At 37.6% G+C, this 19,969-nt stretch overlaps 1 long non-coding RNA gene across 1 annotated transcript; it reads right to left on the bottom strand.

Annotated features, from left to right (window-relative positions):
- Window positions 1-76: 76 nt before the first annotated feature.
- LOC137055658 (uncharacterized) lies at window positions 77-6,712 on the bottom strand. The gene is made up of 3 exons (XR_010900048.1): window positions 6,651-6,712; window positions 6,156-6,252; window positions 77-209 (listed from the first exon to the last, which is right to left on the bottom strand). It is a non-coding gene; the product is annotated as an uncharacterized lncRNA (long non-coding RNA).
- Between the last annotated feature and the right edge of the window lie 13,257 nt (window positions 6,713-19,969).

Below are 19,969 nucleotides of genomic sequence, written 5' to 3'. Positions count from 1 at the left end.
GTTTAAAATGATATCCACTCACAATAGATGAAGACATGAAGTCTCCTGGTGGGGGACGAATACATTCTAGGTGGAAAAGTGTTCAGAAACATGTGATGCAGCATCCATGCCAGCAGCTGTCAGTGTGAAGTCTGTCGTATAGGCCGGCAGGTTACAGTCCAGCTTTGCTTTAGTTCTGTCTTGACCTTCAGCCCAAATGGATGTAGGAGCTAAAATGAGAAGAATACACACCACATTAACACACGACTTGCTGGAATTCTTAACTTTACTATCGACTTGCCATTTAATAATGTCCAAGTACAATGATGTCTATTCATTCAGTGTTTTCACAACCCATACATTATTATGGCTCCAAAAGCAAAGCAGAAAGAATGTACATTAAAGGATTAGTTCACCCCAAAATGATAATTCCTGAACTTTTACTCACCCCAATGCCATCCAAGATGTTCATGTCTTTCATTCTTCAGTAGAAAATAAATAAACATGTAACATATACTTTTTTACCTCAAATGCTCGACTTTGATGTAAGGCTTTGTGGCGTCATTACGTTGTAAAGGTCACGCGTGTGACGTATGTGGAAGTACCGTCCCAGTGTTGAAACAAACGTGCAAAGACTAAATCAAACACCCTTTACAAAAATAAAAGGTAAAACAACAATGTCGGACAATTTTAAAGTTAGAGGAGAACATGAGATGGAGTTTTACGGCACTGGGTCAGCACTGACCTTTCCGGTGTAATACGCAGTGTGAAAACAACATCAAAGTCGTGCATTTGGGGTAAAAGGTATATATGAATGAATGAATGAATGAATATTTTTATTTAAGTGTCATGCACTCATGGTGCCCAGCCCACATGGACTTATATGACACTATCCAATCATTTGGAAAGATGACCGTCAAAATTATATACATACAATAAAAAACAATATAATAAGCCCCAACATCCTGACATACTCACAACTAAATTACCTCCTGTCAGGGTACAAAGTCTTTTGTCGTAATGTCCATGCCTTCTCAACAAAGGTTGCCAGACAAAAAATTTCATTTTCAAAAAACCAAAACATAATTTCACCTTCAGGCAACCAAAACAAATCTGGATTTTTCTGTTGCATCAAATTATACAAACCGAGTCTTAAATTATTATACAGTGGGCAATAAAACATAAAATGAAATTCATCCTCCACCACACATAAATCACATACAGAACATAACCTGTCCTCCTCTGGGAGTCCCTTAAAGCGCCCCACTTCCACCTCTAGGGGCAGCACACCAGCTCTAAGCTGAGCACATAGAGACCTCTGTCTTCTTTTCAAATTATATTTGACATAAGATTCAGTAAAGAAATTTTCCTTAAACTGCACATAAATTCTTAATTTAGGCTTCCGTAGTATCTCTAATTTCCACTGTTCTTTATAAGTATCAAATAATATTTGTCTAATATTGGTGATCTTGCACTTTATACTATTCAAAAACAATTGTTGTAAATTTACCACTGAGAAGATCTCAAGGACCTCCCTGGACCAGGGATGTCCGTGAGCTCTATCCCAGTTAAACACTTTTCGTGTGAGTCTTTCCTCAGGTAAACACACAAGGCGGTTCCATAGCCTAAGGACTTCTGCTCTTTGTGTGACCACACAAGGCTCCCAGCCCATGTCACCCTCTATGGCCGTCCTAGCAGTAAATCTATGTACTCCAAGATAATATCTCATAGCTCTACTTTGGACCATATTACATTCTGGAGCATCTTCAAAGCCCCATACTCCAGCAGCATAGAACAGCACAGGTCTAACAATTGAATCATACAATTTAGTAAATGTATCAAAACTCAGCTCAGGGCAAACCTTCATCTTATTAACCACGGCTCCAAGTGCCCTCCCAGCAGACTCTGATAACACTCGTCTGCCTTCTGAAAAATTCACATTTTCATGAAAAACAAAACCAAGATACTTATAAGTAACAGAATACATCAGTAATGTTTGTCCGAAATAGAATTCATAATTACTCTGAGGTACAAAAGGCTTTCTAAAGTGGACTATTTGTGTTTTATCTCCATTAATGGCAAGTCTCCATTTGTTACACCATTTATACATAATATCCAACATCTTCTGTAGTTTTGCCTCCTCGTCAGCAATCAAAACAATATCATCAGCGTACAATAGTATGTTGACATTCAGATCATCCATGTCTATACCCAAGTTAGCGCTCTTTATTTCTTGAGCTAAGTCATTCACATAGATTGCAAAAAGAGTTGGCGAGAGGACGTCTCCTTGTTTCACTCCAAATGGAGTACGAAACCAACCTGTCCTTAGCTCATTCACCTGTACACAGGCTAATGGAGCCTTGTACAGGGCTTTAATGGATTTATAAAAATGACCATCAATGCCACACATAATTAACTTATATTCCAAAAGGTCTCTGTTTATCCAATCAAAAGCTTTTTTAAAATCAACAAAACAAGCAAAAGTACTTTTACCTTCCTGCAGTCTTGCTCTCACCACTGTGGACAAAACATAAATGTGGTCGATACACGCTCTATTTTTCCTAAATCCATTCTGCTCATCCACCAAGATTTTATTAATTTCTAAAAATTCACAAAGCCGGTTGTTGAGGATACCAGAGAACACTTTATAAACTGTACTTATCAAACTGATGCCTCTGTAATTCAGGGGGTCTCTTGGATCAGCTTGAGAAGACTTGGGGATAGGCTGGATAATAGACTTATACCACACTGATGGTATAAAACCACTTTGAAAACAATATTTAAATAAACAAAACAAAGTCCTTAACAACTTAGGACATTTAAGGACCTCATTAGACAATTCATCCACACCAACAGCTTTATATGGTTTAGTCTTTTCAATAACAATCTGCACCTCCTCCAAAGTAATCTCACGATTTAAAACATCATTAATAAAGGGCAGAAATGGACGTTTATGTTCAAATAACATTTTAGATCTGAAAGTATTTACTAAAAACTCATCATCAAACTGCTGGGTGGCATTGCATGCATACAAGTTACTTTAATCTGTCTCCCATCTACTCATCACTTGCTCTGTTGTAAATATAGATTCCCCTGTGTCTATGACAATCTCATGTGGAATTAGCTTTTTCCTTTTCGGTCCAAGCTTATTAATTTCTCTCCAGAACAGCTGTGAATTGTTACTCTGCAGATACTGTTGTAGCTGAAGAGCTTTTCCTCTCCTAAAGCGTCTTTTATAAAATCTCAATGTTTTATCAAAATTATTCTGACGGTTTTTAAATACAGCAAATAGATCTCTTTTCAAAATCTGTTCTTTGCAATATAAATATTTTTTCTCTGCCATACGAAGATTTAGCCACATACTCTGTAGTTCATTATTCCAATAGGGTTGTTTAATTTTGTATGTCTTTTTATTGCCTCTTCTACTCGATTTGGGTCTATATTTAGCAATTTCTCCATGTAAAGTCCCACAAAGCCGGTCATAGCAATGATTCACATTTTCTTGTGTTTTTTCCCCATTCTCTAATTGGTCTGCAATGTCATTCAGAGCTTTATAGCAGACCTCAGACTCCAGAAAATTATCATGCAACATTCTCATTGGACTTTTACTTTTCAAACCAATATATATGCTTTTTATAAAGCCTGCATCTTGTGTTTTAAAACGTAAATATAACACAGAATGATCAGGGAGCCTACTTCTATCATCTATCAGGTTGATCACCTGCTGCTCATTTTTTCCTACTAGGCCCAAAGGGGTGAAAACTTTAAATTCTACACAGGTATTTAAATCTACATGTGGCGTCACAATATAATCAACCACTGCTTTACCTCTGACAGATATAGAAGTAAAATTATCATTTTCTGGGGTTACTCTTCCATTCAAAACACAACATTTAGAATCTTTAAGAAATTCAATAAACGTTCCCCCATGTTTATTTGAGCTTGTGTCCAACACCACCCTTGAGGGAATATCATCATCCTCAACATAATCTTTGAGGTGCGCGATGCGACTATTTAAATCTCCACAAATATAAACAGAGTCAGCATCAGTCGCATATATTAATGAAAGTAAATGTGCAAAGAAAGGATCCGCATTACGACCCCATGTCGAGGTTTCAGGGGACAAATAACAAGAGATTACCACAAACGAATATCGTGACACATCATGCTCAAAGCGTAAACACAGTAATCCCTCATAAGTCTTGTCAGTTCTCATTGAAAAATTATCCAAAATAGTGTTTTTAACAAAAACACCCACACCACCAGAGCCTTTAACAGCTCTTTTATGCACAGCGCGGTTATGCCCAATCCAGGTAAAGCCATCAAGCTCAGGTACAAAATTATATAGATGAGTCTCGTTTAAAGAGATTATATCTGGCTCCAGCGAAAGGAGAAGATGCGCTCTAAGTTTACAGTTATTTGGCGTCCATCCATTTACGTTCCAATGAACCAAAACAAAGTCGGTACTTACAGGCTGGGCATAATCTCGTCACACCCGTGGCCCTCTTTCCACATCATTCTCCGAACGTTTAATCAGCCTCCCGTTACCCGCCAAATAGTAATCCTTTGCCGATGGGATCTCTCGAAGGAGAGTTCGCAGATTGAAATCCATGAGCCGCTCAGCGTGCGATTTCGCAGACGATACATACACTCTTCGGTAGTTGTCGTGATCCTTAAGCTTAGACTTCCTACGAAGCACAGCCACTTTGTCCTGTACTGTCTTGAGCTCCGCTTTCACCAGCCCTGGTTGTCGACCTCTCGGCCTTACGCGCTCCACGGCCACCAGCTTTGGCACCGGGTCACAGCGCAGACCCTCACGCAACAACTCTTTAACTTTGGCCTCCACGTCTTCTCCTTCCACTTGCGGCAGCCCGACAATAACCAATGAGACGTCTGGATCAAAGGGCTTGCCCCTCACCTCCCTTGTATTCATTTTTTTTTCAATGCTTTCCATTCTAGAACTTAAAATACTGACTTCCAAATCCAAGTTGTTGCGCATTTCGTTGACCACCTTCTCCAGCTCACTTTTAAAAGCGGCTTGTCCATCGGAGATTAATTTCTCCAAACTTCCGCGGAGTGTGTTAATCTTCACATCCATCTGTGTTTCAATTTTGATTTGCATGTTGTCCATTTTGGTCTGCATATTGTCCATTTTAACACTTAGCGCACGCAATTCATTCATTAAAGAGGACTGTTCACCGTCGGCGTCCTTCTTATGGCGTTGACGCGTATTATCAGCCATAATACAACTCCAAACAATTCAAAATTCCCAAGAGTTCGAGGCACAATCTTAAATAGTCAATTACTTACTTATTTAGACAATATAAACACCTAGATATATAATTATTTAAGGATTTGTACTGATCAGGAGAGGACAAACGTGTTCATGCGGCCATCTTCCCAGCATGCGTCATGCGTTACCGTCATTATAATATTACAACTTAAAATGTGAAATTTCTTATTATTATCAATGTTGAAAACAGTTACTTATCAGCACGTTTCTTGCTATGGAGAGTTAGACAGATGTAACCGAAACAACACCCTTTACAGTTCCTCCGGAGCCAAAACAATGAGCTTACGCTGCTTCACACTAACTAATGTAATTTGGAAGAGATGGAATCCCATGACATTATACTCAAGAGTGGTTTGTGATTCAGATGTATGCGTTTCAATGGCAACAATCAATGCCGTAATGAATGTGCGTAATGAATGTGCACGTAATGAATGTGCAGCAGGTATATAAATGCTTTTTTTTATTTAGTAAATGACCGATGGAAATTATCAGTAAATTTTAATTTTGGGGTGAACAAATTCTTTAACAATACAGAACACGATTTTAGATTCAAATTCAATTTCTATTTGTTATAAATCTGCCAGGTTCTCACACCAGCCAATCACAGCGCACTCCCTCTCCCGAATACTGATTACTCACACCTGAACCTCATCACACTCATCTCCACTATAGATAAAACCAGTAAAACTCAATAGTTTTATGACCTGTTTTAATATAAACAGGGTTTGTGTTTTTAGGTTTACTTGCTAATTTAATATTGCTCACTGTCACTTATGTTTTGAATGTCAAAGCCTTCTTAATATGTATAATTTTGCTAAAGAAAATAACTAAAATCATGCTGATATTATGTCAATATTATGTGAAATGCATGCATTAAAATTACCTTCCTCAGTTCACCCGTTTCTTACAGCTCTGTCAGCAGCTTCCTCCAGAAATGTTGGAATCTTCCCCTCTGTTGTAGATGGGTTATTTTGTCCCTCCTGAAATCACAGAACATTTTAACAATATTTGTTTACCAGTTTGCAGCTAATTTTCGCTCCATGTAACTGACATCATCGATGAACAGTAATGTTACAGTGTATACTTTTAGATTTGATACGTACCATTGACAAATTAGCAGCAAAACCTTAACAAAACTATCAAAACATTTAAGTTTCACATAAAGATTTATTTAAAAGCTCAAGTTCTCATAAACAAGGGCTCGATCAAATTGATAGCGTTAGCTTAAGTTACCTCTTGTGAAAACAGTTGAGATGCCGACTTTTCCCGAAGACACTTCTATCAAGTAAATATTCAATTGAAGTGTGTCAGTTAACATAAGAAAGGTGTCAGGAACAGTTGTGTGTATTATTTGTGTGGTTTTAGGGACTAAACTCACCTGAAACTAGTGAAAACAGCGTCTGAGGAAGTGCTGCTCGTTTGACTCCGAGTCCCCGTTTCCATGGCAACTCTGCTCCAGTGTGGTTTGAAGAACGCGATTCGAATGTCCAACGCGCATGCGCATTAAAACGCCACAGTCACACATTATTTACATGATAAATAACCATCTAGATTTAAAACATTACATAAATAAAAAATCATTGATATTAAATCATGAATTTAAAATTAATTAGTCATATGAGCCATTCATAGGTGCAAAATGCCACCCCTGTACTAGATAGTGAGACAAAGTGGCACTTTTATATTTTATATTAATGTATTTTGTATTATTATAGGAACACGCAACCTAATTATTTCATTTGAAAGTGTGATTGTTTTTCTATGCAAACGCTTTGCTTTGGTTATATAACAATATTAAGCCAATCTCTGTGTTTTTTCATTGAAAAGTGAAATTCCATTAAAATAAATCAGAATGTCCAATAGGATTCTAAGAATCCAATAAGATCCAACAGGACAAAGTGAAATTCCATTAAAATAAATCAGAATGTCCTATAGATTCTAAGAATCCAATAAGATCCTACAGGACAAAGTGAAATTCCATTAAAATAAATCAGAATGTCCAATAGATTCTAAGAATCCAATAAGATCCTATAGGACAAAGTGAAATTCCATTAAAGTAAATCAGAATGTCCTATAGGATTCTAAGAATCCAATAAGATCCTATAGGACAAAGTGAAATTCCAATAGGATTTTTTGACAAGGGTAGGCAAAAGTGAGACAGATGTGTGTATCCATTGTGGGGTGGCAGAAACAGTGGAGCGTGTGCTTGTTCACTGTGAAGGATATAATAATGAACGGGCTCAACTTGTGGAAGAACTAAAAAAGATGAATGTTCAATTAGCAATAAAAGATTTATTTCAGAGTGTACAGGTACAATCAAAAGTGTAGTTTTTGATAGATGCACAGTTGGTATACAGAATTTAAGGGGGATATATGTTTATTTATATATATATATATATATATATATATATATATATATATATATATATATATATATACTTAGTTTAATTTTTTTAATAGATAGTTTTCTTTTCCATCATCATAGGTATTCACACTCCATCCCAGTAGGTGGCGGAAATGCACCAAAAGCTAGTTTGCCAACTGCCATTAAACTCAAAAGAAGTAGAAGAAGAAGAAGAAGAAGATGGACAGGTTCTCTTGTGGTGTCCTGCATATCAAACTGTTAAGTGCGCGGGCAGAAAACAGAGGATCCACATGCGAGTTTGGACAGAAACCCGCTGGACCACTGCAACGACTGACCACAAAGGTATGTGAGCTCCGTGTGTGTATGCAGTGGATAATGAGTGCAGCAGCTGACGGTGATCCAATCCCAGTCATCAGTGACCCCGCCTCCAACACAACCACACACACACACACACACACACACACAGAGGAAAGAGAAGATGGATTTATGAACCGTGACAAACACTGCACTATGCGCCGATCAGTGTGAGGAGGGAGAGAAGAACATGCCATGGAAGAAATTATTTCAACAATGATTTTATGTAATGAGACATGAGTTAAGGAAATGTGTAAAATAAAAAAGACCTAAAGGAGAAAGTTTGTCAAGACAAACTTTAAGTTGTCTTGGAAAAGTTTGGAGAAGTAGTTTGAAGTATTACATTATTACTTGATTTTGTCTTTCTCTATCCTTTTATAACAATAAAATATTGTGTTGCCGTTAAACGATCAAATGATCAAATCATTGCTAGGTGGCTGCCATTGTGTTCTGGGTGGATGTTATGAGAGATAGTTTAGAAATATTAGACGGAGTGGAAAATGAGCCTCGCTGAATTCAAAGTAGTTCGTAGAATGGCAGCAGTCTATTGGCCTCTCCAACTGTTTCAGAGAGAGAGAGAAACTTTACAACCTTTCAGTTTAAAGAAGTTCAGAGATAGAATGTAAAAAAGATAGTTTGTTAGTATTAAAGTTTGAAGAAGTTTTAACAGTTTAAAGGTTTTCAGTTTAGAAATATTAGATAGAAAGGAAAACGAGTCTCAATGAATTAGAAATAGTACACAGAATGGCAACTAATGTAGTCTAATGATAGATAGATAGATAGATAGATAGATAGATAGATAGATAGATAGATAGATAGATAAATAGATAAGATTAGAGTTTGCCAAATTATGGACATGGTCGTCATCAGAATATCTCTTCTCCAGTCTCTGTCCGAATACAATACCTGGCGGACCATCCTCCCAAAATGGCGGAAAGGGGCGGGGCGCGGTGTCGTGGCGACATCTCCTCATTCTCAATATACGTTACCCAGGTGATGACGGTGAAAACGACTGGTCATATTCGGACATACGGCAGCACTCGCATACATGAACAGTTTACAAAGAGAGAGAAAGTTGAGGCCTGTGCTATTACCATATCCATTGTGAGTGCCTAAAAATGGTGTTAATGGGTCTTCAAATTGTACTGTGGTTATTTTAAAAGGCGCACACAACAGTGTTTAACTTTAAAAACTTGAGAAAAACACCATAACTGTGCTATGACAATGTGAATGCATTTAAAATTCACCTAGTTATAGCACGAATCCCAACGATTTTCTTTTGTCTTACCCCATAGGGAGAGCACTTGGCTTTCTTTAAGCAAAATTTTGGTTCATTCAGGTACATAAAACAAGACGCAGTATGTTATGCGTTATTACACGTCAGATACAAATGAGGATGTTTGGACTGGACACAAGACACTAAGCAAGGAAAGCCTTTGTCTGTCACAGTAACAGTTTGAACATTTTGAACGGTTTGTTTCGAAACACAAACATTAGCTCATCTCAGCTTGTTCAGCCATTGCAAAAAGGAATGTGTGAAAGTAATTCAAGTAATCCAAGTCAGATTTAAATATTTCGTTCCAATCCAAACTGTGATTGACCTGTAACTGAGGCGTCACATTCAGGGTGGGGGATCTATCACCTTCAGTGAGGTCACTGGAGCAGAGACAATAAGCTTTGGCCACACTACCATAGCAGCAAATTCAAACACACACACACACACGTTTGTTTTTGTTAAATGTGGGGACCCAACACACACACACTTTTCAAAGTTTTTCCACCAGAGCCCTACATCTAGCCCTACAGCCCGATCATGCAGTTCATTTATTTCATGAAAAAAATACAAACAAAAACTGTAATATTGTGTTAATTATTCCAATGTAAATCATCTGTTCTCTATATGTGAATATATAGTAAAGTGTGATGTATTCCTGTGATCAAAGCTGAATTTATCATCATTACTCCAGTCTTCGGTGTCTCATGATCCTTCACTAATCATTCTCAGATGAGGAGCTGATGCTCTAGAAGCATTAATGATTATTATCAATGTTGAAAACAGTTATTTACATTTTTATTTCATGATGCTATGATGAATAGAAAGTTCAAAAGAACAGCATTTATCTGAAATCTAAAGCTTTTGTGACATTAAATGGTCAAACATTAAATTAATAGATGTCGGTCTGCACAACCCTAGTTCATGTAAACACTGTGTTCGGATTTATCCATCGGAATGAATTCATTCAGATTAAAGCAAAAAGTCTCCATGTAAACTTAGCTAGTGATTCAGTGAGCCTGTGAGAAGTGCTTGAACTCAGCCAAGAGCACAAATTTAAACTAGTGTAACTAGTGTTTTTTTTTTTTAATTGTTAAGTATTCACAACCTTACTCAATATTCTGGCAAACAATATTAAGCCCCTTTGGCACCGATTACAGCCTAAAGTCTTTTTGAATATGATGCTACAAGCTTGGCACTCCTATTTTTGGGTAGTTTCTCCCATTCCTCTTTTCTTCTCAAGCTCCATATGTTCGGTGCACAGCCATTTTCAGATCTCCAAGATGTTCAATCTGGTTCAGGTCTGGGCTCTGATTGGCCACTCAAGGACATTTCCAGAGTCGTCCCATAGCCACTTCTGTGTTATCCTGGCTGTGTGGTTAAGGTCGCTGTCCTGTTTGAAGATCAACCTTCGCCCCAGTCTGAGGTCCAGAGCGCTCTGGCTTACCCTTTGGAGCCCAAAAATGTCCAAAGCTAAGCTAAAGCTTCTGGTTGCAAAACAGTTGGAGAGTTTTTGACTTTAGCACAAATTTGGCTATATTCCCTATCACAGGCAAGTGATTTCGTCCAGGAATCGTACCAAATCAAATTGCTAAAAAAAAATTAAAGCGTTAGTGTTATTCTTCGGATCCTTCTCGTCCTACTTCCATCTACTTGTTGTGTGTGCACGCAACCATGTTGCCTAGTAATGAACGTTCTCGCCAAGGGATTACGTAATTTACCCGGAAACAACAAATTCTAATTTCTGATTGGCTGGTAGGTGGCGTTTAACTCTGTATAACTCTGCTATGAACTAGGCTGCAAACTTCCTCGTTCATTAACTGTCTATAGTGGGACAAGTTATCCCTTACTTCTCACGTAAGAAATACAAGGTGTATCATGTGAATTGGCTGAAATGTGTGAGACATGAGAGCCCTGGTAAAATCACCCTACCTGTTTATTTTAAACTGGTAGGACAAGCTGATGAGGTATTTTGCCCTGAAAAGGAATCCTATAGCCTGATAAGAACCTTTGGCAAAGTCACACTAAATTATTTTGCGTAGTGATCAATGTGAAGCAGAAACCTGTAGTAGGATTGTACAGTGTAGAAGTATGGACCAATAGATATGGATATAATTTTGCCCTATGGTAGGAAAATGTGAGCTTGAACAGACGAATGCACAAAGTATTCAAGCACAATCAGAACTTGAGGGTAAGAGCTCTCATTTGCTTCTTTTGCACTTGAACAGACAAAATGATGTCACAAGTCCTCAGTCAAGTAAACAGTCGGTTTATCTTAAAAGTGAACATAAACCGTTGTGACAGAATCAGTATATTCATGGATCAGTGTGTTTACTCTTAAAGTGACAGTAGCCTAATATTCCTGCTGGCTCTTGACTATACAGGTCCTTCTCAAAACATTAGCATATTTCATCCGACTAATAAAAGAAAAGTGTTTTTAATACAAAAAAAGTCAACCTTCAAATAATTATGTTCAGTTATGCACACAATACTTGGTGGGGAATCCTATAGCAGAAATGACTGCTTCACTGCGGCGTGGCATGGAGGCGATCAGCCTGTGGCTCTGCTGAGGTGTTCTGGAGGCCCAGGATGCTTCGATAGCGGCCTTAAGCTCATCCAGAGTGTTGGGTCTTGAGTCTCTCAAATTTCTCTTCACAATATCCCACAGATTCTCTATGGGGTTCAGGTCAGGAGAGTTACAATTCTATCAAACAGAAACAAAGCCCAAACATTTGCACATCCAGCCGCAGCAGCAGCACATTTCAAAATTGTTTATTTACCTCAAACTGTCTTTGCAGAACTCAATCCTGGCTCCCTCTGTCTCTCCAACAATTTCCTCCTCCATATTTTTTTGTCTTTTTCTCCACAAATCAGCGCACTTACAGTTTGAAGCAAACTTTGTGCAGTTTATCATCTATAATAACAATTCCAAGTCTCGCGTGAGAACTCCGGTCTGACGCACGTGTGATCTCGTGTTGTTTACTCGTTACATCGGACATGTAGTTGGGAAACCGGAGAGAGAGAGTTGTCAGCAATTGTTCCTCTTGTATAGTCATGCAGTGTGAACTCCTCTGTCGCGAACCATCGGTCAGTGTGACCACAGCAGTGACTGAATGATACCCCAGTCATGCAGTGTGACTTGTCCGAGTATATTCTGCTACAAATATCTATCTTGGATATGAGTTTGCTGTCTGAAAGGTAAGCAAAAAGCAACTTCAGCTCAAATTGCCCCACTCCATCCAATATGTCATGCATAATGTCTACAGCATAATTCTCAGAAACATTAAAGTACTTTAGATCATTGAATGAACATTGTCGCTTAACTCCATATGTGGATGGCAGTGTAAGATCTACCAAGAGATCACTGCACTGCTGAGCACGCAGTGCTTTATTACGCAATGTTATTTGTGATTCATTATCACTGAAAACCATTTGTGAGGTCTGTCTACCATTTGTTTACAAGACAAAGGCAGCAAAAATGATTTGCACTGAATGATTCAACATACCAGAGTAATGTGTGCAACCCCAAATTGTCTCCAGTTCCGTGTGCAATTGTACCGTGAACTGGCTCATCAGAGAAAGGAACTTCAACTCCTGCACACCCAAGGACTTTCAGATCACATACAATGGGCTCTAAGATTAAATCAAATCCACACTTCTTCACATCCCCAGAAGAAAAAAGTGCTAAAAGATGAATATTCATAAGAGCTGAGTTTATCTTTGGAGATCTTTTAAACAATGGTTAATGATGAACAGATTTACAACGACGCTCATACTGTAGTAAACACGGACGTTCAGATGATTGCGTGATGCGGAAACAACACGAGAGAGTAAATGGAGAATTACATTTCTTTGATGAGCTGAACGTTTACAGTTTGAGACTAGCGGTCATTCTGCCGAACTTTCTTGTGATTAAAACTGTGACGGATTGCATTGATCATCTGAAGCGCACACACACTCCTCAAAGTCAAAGCGAAAACATCAATTAAATCACCAGATCACATTAAGTTTTAGGAGTATGATTGTTCAAAGCATTTTAGATGGTTTATTCTTACATGTATAGTGCATTAATAGCGGGAGAGGAGGACGAGATGAGCACCGGGAGACATAATGCCTGTATTGGAAGCGCGAGTAATGCGTTAGGGGAAAAGGGAACGTTTACGGAGTTTCAGTTATTGATTAACTGATTAGTTTAATGTGCTCCTCTTAGGTTTAATTATCTGAGCCTGCTCCACCTGTGTTTAATTAGATTTAATTGTCTGCGCGTGCTTCTCCCGAAATTAGTTTATGAAACTTCAATTAATGGAAAAGCCGTCATTTCGCAATATTTTTTATCGACTTTTAAAAAATGTTTTTTGCGCCAATCTGTGATAGAAATGCGGCGTTTCTCTGTCCCCGCCTCTGTTCTTCACCCCATCCATTATTTTCCGATTCCATTCGATCAGGTAGAAGGACTTTAAAATATAGACTGTAAAAAGGTTTCTCCATTCACAGCCATGGCCGCTGTACATCTCCACGGAGAATGCAGATGATGTAGATGGTTGATTTCTTTAAAGTGCCAGTTAGTAAGCTAAAAATATATATAATTAATGAACGGGACAGGGTGATGCAGACCCGCTTCTAAAATGAAAATAATTTACTGCCTTGTAATGTGACATTTTTATTGATAAATAATAGGCTACTCTGACATGTGAAGTTTACCTAAGATTAATACGTAAAAGTAAAACAGCCAATGTTTCTGCCCTTGAGAGGAAGCTATTGACCTGTTCCACCTCTTCAGCAACCGTATTTCCTGCACCATCCTGGCTTCTACCACCCCACCGAACCTGCTCCAAAACATAAGATCAAGACATTTATCATTAGACTGTGTACTCTCAATTTAATATGATGATTAGGCTTTAACAACTGTAGTTGGTTAAAGCTTTAGGGATGGTTCTGGAAGCATATCCTACAGCCAGTCCAGCTGTTGTGTAACAGTATGAGCGCACACTGTCCCTTGGCATGCGTTACAGAGAGAAAAGGCTTCGTCTCTGTAAGGGGTTGGAGCTCAGGCAACTTCTCTGCCATCTTCTCTAAATATGGCCACACTCTAAGAAATGAAATTTTGTATTTAATTAATAAAGTTATGTCAACCGGTCCCACAAAACTTAGTTGCTTAAAGGTAATATACAATTAATTGTAACATAATGTTTTAAGTAAATCGTTCATAACGGTGTTAATTAAATGGTACATTACACAATTATTTTGAATAAATGTAAATTATTGTCTTGAATTTAATGACTATATCTTGAACTAACATTACCTGATTAAGTTCAATTTATTAAACAGAAATAAGCTTTGCTAATGTTATCCATTTGTGTTGATTATACTTGCTCGGTTTAAAAAAAACAAAACTACTCAAGTCACTTTAATTAACTTTATTCACCTTGGGTTTTGAAATGTAATTAAGTCAAGAAGTAATTTTGACCTTTAAGGTACATTACTATATCTGGGATTATCATGACAGATACAATTATTACAAATATGTAAGCAAAACTTATATATGAGTACAAAGTGTACAAATACAATTGGAAGACACCAACATAAATCCAGGTATAAAATGCAAATAGACCAATATAAATAATAATTCAAAAATATAAAACTTGTTTGTGAATCTCTTTCACCATCTGATAATGTTAAATCCCATTACAGCTTTATAGTCCCAAAAGTGAATCTGAACTCTGACAACATCAATAATGTTTAACATGTATTGCCTGCCGCAATAAAAAGTAGAGGCAAATCCTTAGTTTTTAGCTTAATAAACTCATTTAACTATAAACTTTCCTCAAGGAAAAAATTTGACCACTCGGACTAACATGACTTTCAAATAAATGGAAAAAATATTTTTGCACTGCATGTCACTATGTGCCAGATTTAATTTGATGTGTCTCATCAAATTCTCACAAAATACATCATTGGCAATGGGACAATGAGATATACGGTCATTTATCCTTCTTCTTTTTTAAACTGTCAGAAACACAATGAGCCTAAATAATCATGTATATGCAGTAGCCTAATATATTTAACCATTCCATTTCAAATTTTGAAAGCCAAACTCCTGCAAAGAACAAAATATATATTTGAACAAATAACTTTTTTACCTCAAGGCCTCAGTAGACTTTAGCACTTCACGTTTCAATTCCCATCAAAAAGATGAATTCCAAAAAAAAAAAAAAAAAGATGTGCAAAGAATAGACCAAGCCTGCAGTCTCCCTCTCATTTACTGAAGCTTTCGCGCCTCGATCGCCCCCCGGTGGCCGGTACCAGTATAGCCGCCCCTCTGTGTTTTCTAATGGACGCGAGGCAAACTAAATAATAAAATTACACTTCAAAAATGTTTCCCCAAAGTTAGTTTATGTCACTGAAGGCAGTTATCATCACGATGATTTCATTTCAGGTGTTCGTTTTAAAAATAAGTTTAGTTTTAGTGAGTTATTTGATGCTATAAAATCGGGGGGTGTGACGTCATGATTGACAGCTGAGACTGACGGCTTCTCTGAGTGAAGTTGTCACTGAGGCACTAACGGACTTTTTTCGAAATTTTTGGGAGCAGATTAGAGCTTTAGCTTTAATTTCTACATTTCCATAACTGTTTATTTCACACCAACATAATTAATTGTTCAGCATCTGCGAGAGTGTGGGCGGGCTTTTGATATCGCGACTGTACTTCCTGCTCTACTTCCTGCGCTCTACTGCGCAACTCCGGTCCCGAAATCGCTACTGCGCAGACTCGGTCCCAAGATGTCAGCGCCGTACACCCCCGCCTGAAAGCTTCAAATATGGCAAGCGGAAACGGATGATGTCGAGTCGTCCATATTTTTTTACGGTCTATGGAATAGACCAATATACAACAATTCTCACTTCACCATTAGAACATATTAAGTTCAGACTTTACATACATGCTGACTTATCAAGAACCTTTTTATGAAAAATACAAGGTTTATAGTTTGCATCAACAGGAGAAATAGAACATCAGCAATGTTTACGTAACAAAAAACAATCTTCACCTTAAATTGTTTGAGATGGTTTCATTATAACAAACCAGTGTTTGTTGTATTTCACATCTTTTGATTCTTAAGAAATCAGAAAACAAGAGAAGTTTAAATGCCAATTACCACAACCAACATTGTCTTTAGATTGCTAGATGTTTTGTCCAGCAGCAGTCCAAAATCAAAAGAACTGAGCCTCCCCAAGCAGGTCGATGACCAAATGCAGTCCTGTCTGCTTATTACAAACCATCATTGATCACAGCTTTATTTTGTCTAGCAGCAGTCCCAAAATAAAGTAAAAGTCAACACAACTAAAGTGTCCAAAGTCAGGTGCAGGTGATTTTACTCATGCAGTTTGTTTTTGAGGACCTGCACTTTAGTGGAGAGCTTGTTCCCATCCAATTCCATAAACACTTTCTGAAGAAATTCGAAAGTGTATCGCAGCTCCTTGGGATAGCTCAAGTTTAAACAGTAGATCAAGCCAAACAGGACTGCACATCCATTTGCAACCTCTCTCAGATCTCGCAGCACTGTGCAGCCTTCAATGACGACGCCAACATCCTCAGGTGGATCTGAAGCATCTGCTCCATCATGTCGAACAATGTAGACACCCAAAGCCAGTCTCTCCATTTCCGTCATTGCATCAATACCAATATCCTCAGTAGCCTATGACAAAGAAAGAGACCCATTATTAATTATGCATCTATGACACTAGAAACAAACCCAAAAGATGTTAAGTTCACAATTAGAGAACACAATACTCATTCCCAAGAATAGTGTATTTGCTTATTATTTTGCTTGTTTTTAAATAAGAAAGATTTTTATTTCTTTGGCTTAACTTTGCAAAATGTTATACATTAACATAGAAATTGTTGTCCATTATGTTTTTGGTTGATCAATCATCATATTATTATTTTTTTTAAGTTTTATATATTGCCAACATTGGCAAAACTCAATATAGTATAACATGCATGTTCTGAGCCTACAACACATTTCAATTCACAGGTTTGTGAAATTAAAATATAAAAAATACATATTTTCTGTATCAATTTGTTTATGATTGACAAATAATGCGACTTACCCAGTACTCCTTAATAAGGCTGTCAGGCTTTTCATTTAAGTAGACGCACAACGCCTTTAGGATGCATGTCCGTCGTACTTCAACACTGGGATGTGGGATTACAAATTTATAAATTGTTATATCAAGGTTCCAATGTAATAGTATACTAACAGTTTGTTATGTACATAATGCTTTACAGTTTGGAGGTTTCAGGTTGACTACATTCTAAGGAGATCAAGCTAATCAGTCTTTTGTCTTTATGCACTTCCTGATCTATAAGCAACATTGTCAGTGATCACATTTGCATCTATTCGTCTGATTGGTACTGTTATGCTGATAGGATTTGGATTGGTGGTCTGATTGGCACTGTTATGCTGATAGGATTAGGACTGGTGACCTGGAAATGTATGGGGTGTGTCCCTTTTACCTAAACAACATGGGCATTCCTTTGTTTAGATTGTCTCCTCCTCTACTGTGTAAATCCCTCCCCCTGAAATGTGGATAAATTACAATGTATACTGTTAGAATTAGACTTGGACGACTGCAGCCACAGACGGCACGTGTGTTTCTCAATAAAGAGGAACGCCTGCCCGAAAGATATACCCAAGCTCTCCTGGTCTTCACTTCTGAGTTTCCAACAGAAACCAACAACTGATTTTGAACATTTTATTGGAGGAAACTGTCATCACATTGACAAATCTATTACGTCCTTATTCTACCATGCTTTTAATTAATTGATTTGTGCAATTTTCATGAAATGTCAGTTATAAATCTGCAGTTCAGCTTGTGGTGTTGAATCTGCATTTGTCAATTGCCTGATACTCACTCATTCCTTTTAAGGACATCATTTTGAGAAAATATTAATTTCACTGTTCAGCGAGCCACATTTTACATAAATAGCTCAAGTGTTTCTCAAGCTTATACCATTGACACTGAAGGAGGCAGTACTGTTCAGTTTGAACTAAAATAAACGTAATTGAATGGACCAATGAAAAATTGCATCAGACAATTCAGAAAAGCAGATTCAACACTTCACAAGCAGAGTTGCAGATGTACAATTAACATTTTATGGTAAATAAGCACAAAATATAAAGTATCCTTTTTATAAATTAAAACCATTTACAGAAATACATCTATTTGTACAAATCATAGAATTTTGTATTTGTGGATAGCAAATCATATTTGTAAATAGCGTAGTATTTGCAAATAATTTATCTTTCCACAGAAAGGTTAAAGATCATAATACAAAAAAAAAGCATAATTATGTTTAGAATAAATGTTAAACCTCCAGGGGTCATAGCACAATACACCCAAAACACATACCATGTCCATTTCTGCAATGATTACGTCGATATCACGTCTTGCTGTTCCCCCCTTCTTTTTGAATACCCTCAATAGCTGGCTAGAGTAATGATCCAGTCGGGACATAAAGGTTGAGAACAGGGGGACTGTGGTGATGAGGGTGAATTCTGCATTTACCTGTATTAAAACACAAATTCACTATGAGTCTCTTAAGTTAAAACATATATTTAAAATGATCACATATGGTGTAGAGCAGGCATGTCAAACTCAAACTCTGTGGGCAACATCAGGCCGTGGTACAATTATATCCAGTTTGCCTCAAAAGTGGAGCTGGCGTGTCCATAATAATTATATTAATACAGCACTATGAGACTGTTTAGCACTCAGTACCATTTCTTAATTTTGGCCCTCTCTGAAACTTGAGTGGGACACCCCTGGTGTAGAGGGAACATGAGTTTGCTTTTGGCTAAATGTTTTTAGTTGGTGGTTCAATGTATCTGTAACCAATGTATATGGATGTATGTGTAATGTGCATTGTAATAATATAGAGTAGAACAACCACATGCATGGATTCTTACCACATTGCTTCCAAACCTTTGTCAATTAAATGTGTGCTCATTTGTTTTATACCCAAATACAGTATTTAGACATTAATTCCACGTATTTAAATTAAATACAGATGATGAATAATACTTTACCTGGCTCTCAGAAAACAGGGCTGGCCATCTGTTTTTGAACTCTGCTATGAAGGGCATATCTTTAACGACTTCCTGTCTTCTATAGGCAAAGGTTCTTTCCATTTTACTTTTGATTAGCTGTTGGTTGTTCTTCTTTTTCACCTCCAATATAAGTGCTTTCCTTTCTTCCTCGAGGCTCTCTTTAGTTTCGCCTGCAGGGTAATCAGGACAATAGTTGACTTCGGCTTTACGTGGCTTCTTAACCTGGTTAGGTCCATGACTCATGGCACCTTGCTTCTCTTTTACAGCGTTGATGCTCAACTCGGGGCAGCCAATGCTCCTTAGTCTGGTGCGGTAGTTTGCCATTTTGTACTTTAAACTAATTTTCCAGCCATAAAAGCCAGTGACAGATCCTTTCTCCTTTAAAAAGGGATAGTTTGTTATCAGAGCCTGAGCCACATTATCAAGCTCTGTACTAGAAGGGTAAACTTTGTATTTGATGATTTCTGATGCCAGACCGTCTCTAGTATATCGGACCTCAGTTTGTTACTTGTTGTAAGAAGAGTTCCACTGCTGCAGAAGGCTTGTTTTGTCTTTTCTAACTGAATCTGTACCTCATAACTGAACTGAGGTATTTC

Source organism: Pseudorasbora parva, chromosome 2, assembly GCF_024679245.1.
Source record: "Pseudorasbora parva isolate DD20220531a chromosome 2, ASM2467924v1, whole genome shotgun sequence".
NCBI classification, from domain to species: domain Eukaryota; kingdom Metazoa; phylum Chordata; class Actinopteri; order Cypriniformes; family Gobionidae; genus Pseudorasbora; species Pseudorasbora parva.
Note: the sequence above shows the minus strand (reverse complement) of the source record. Positions and strands in the feature narration are given on the sequence as shown.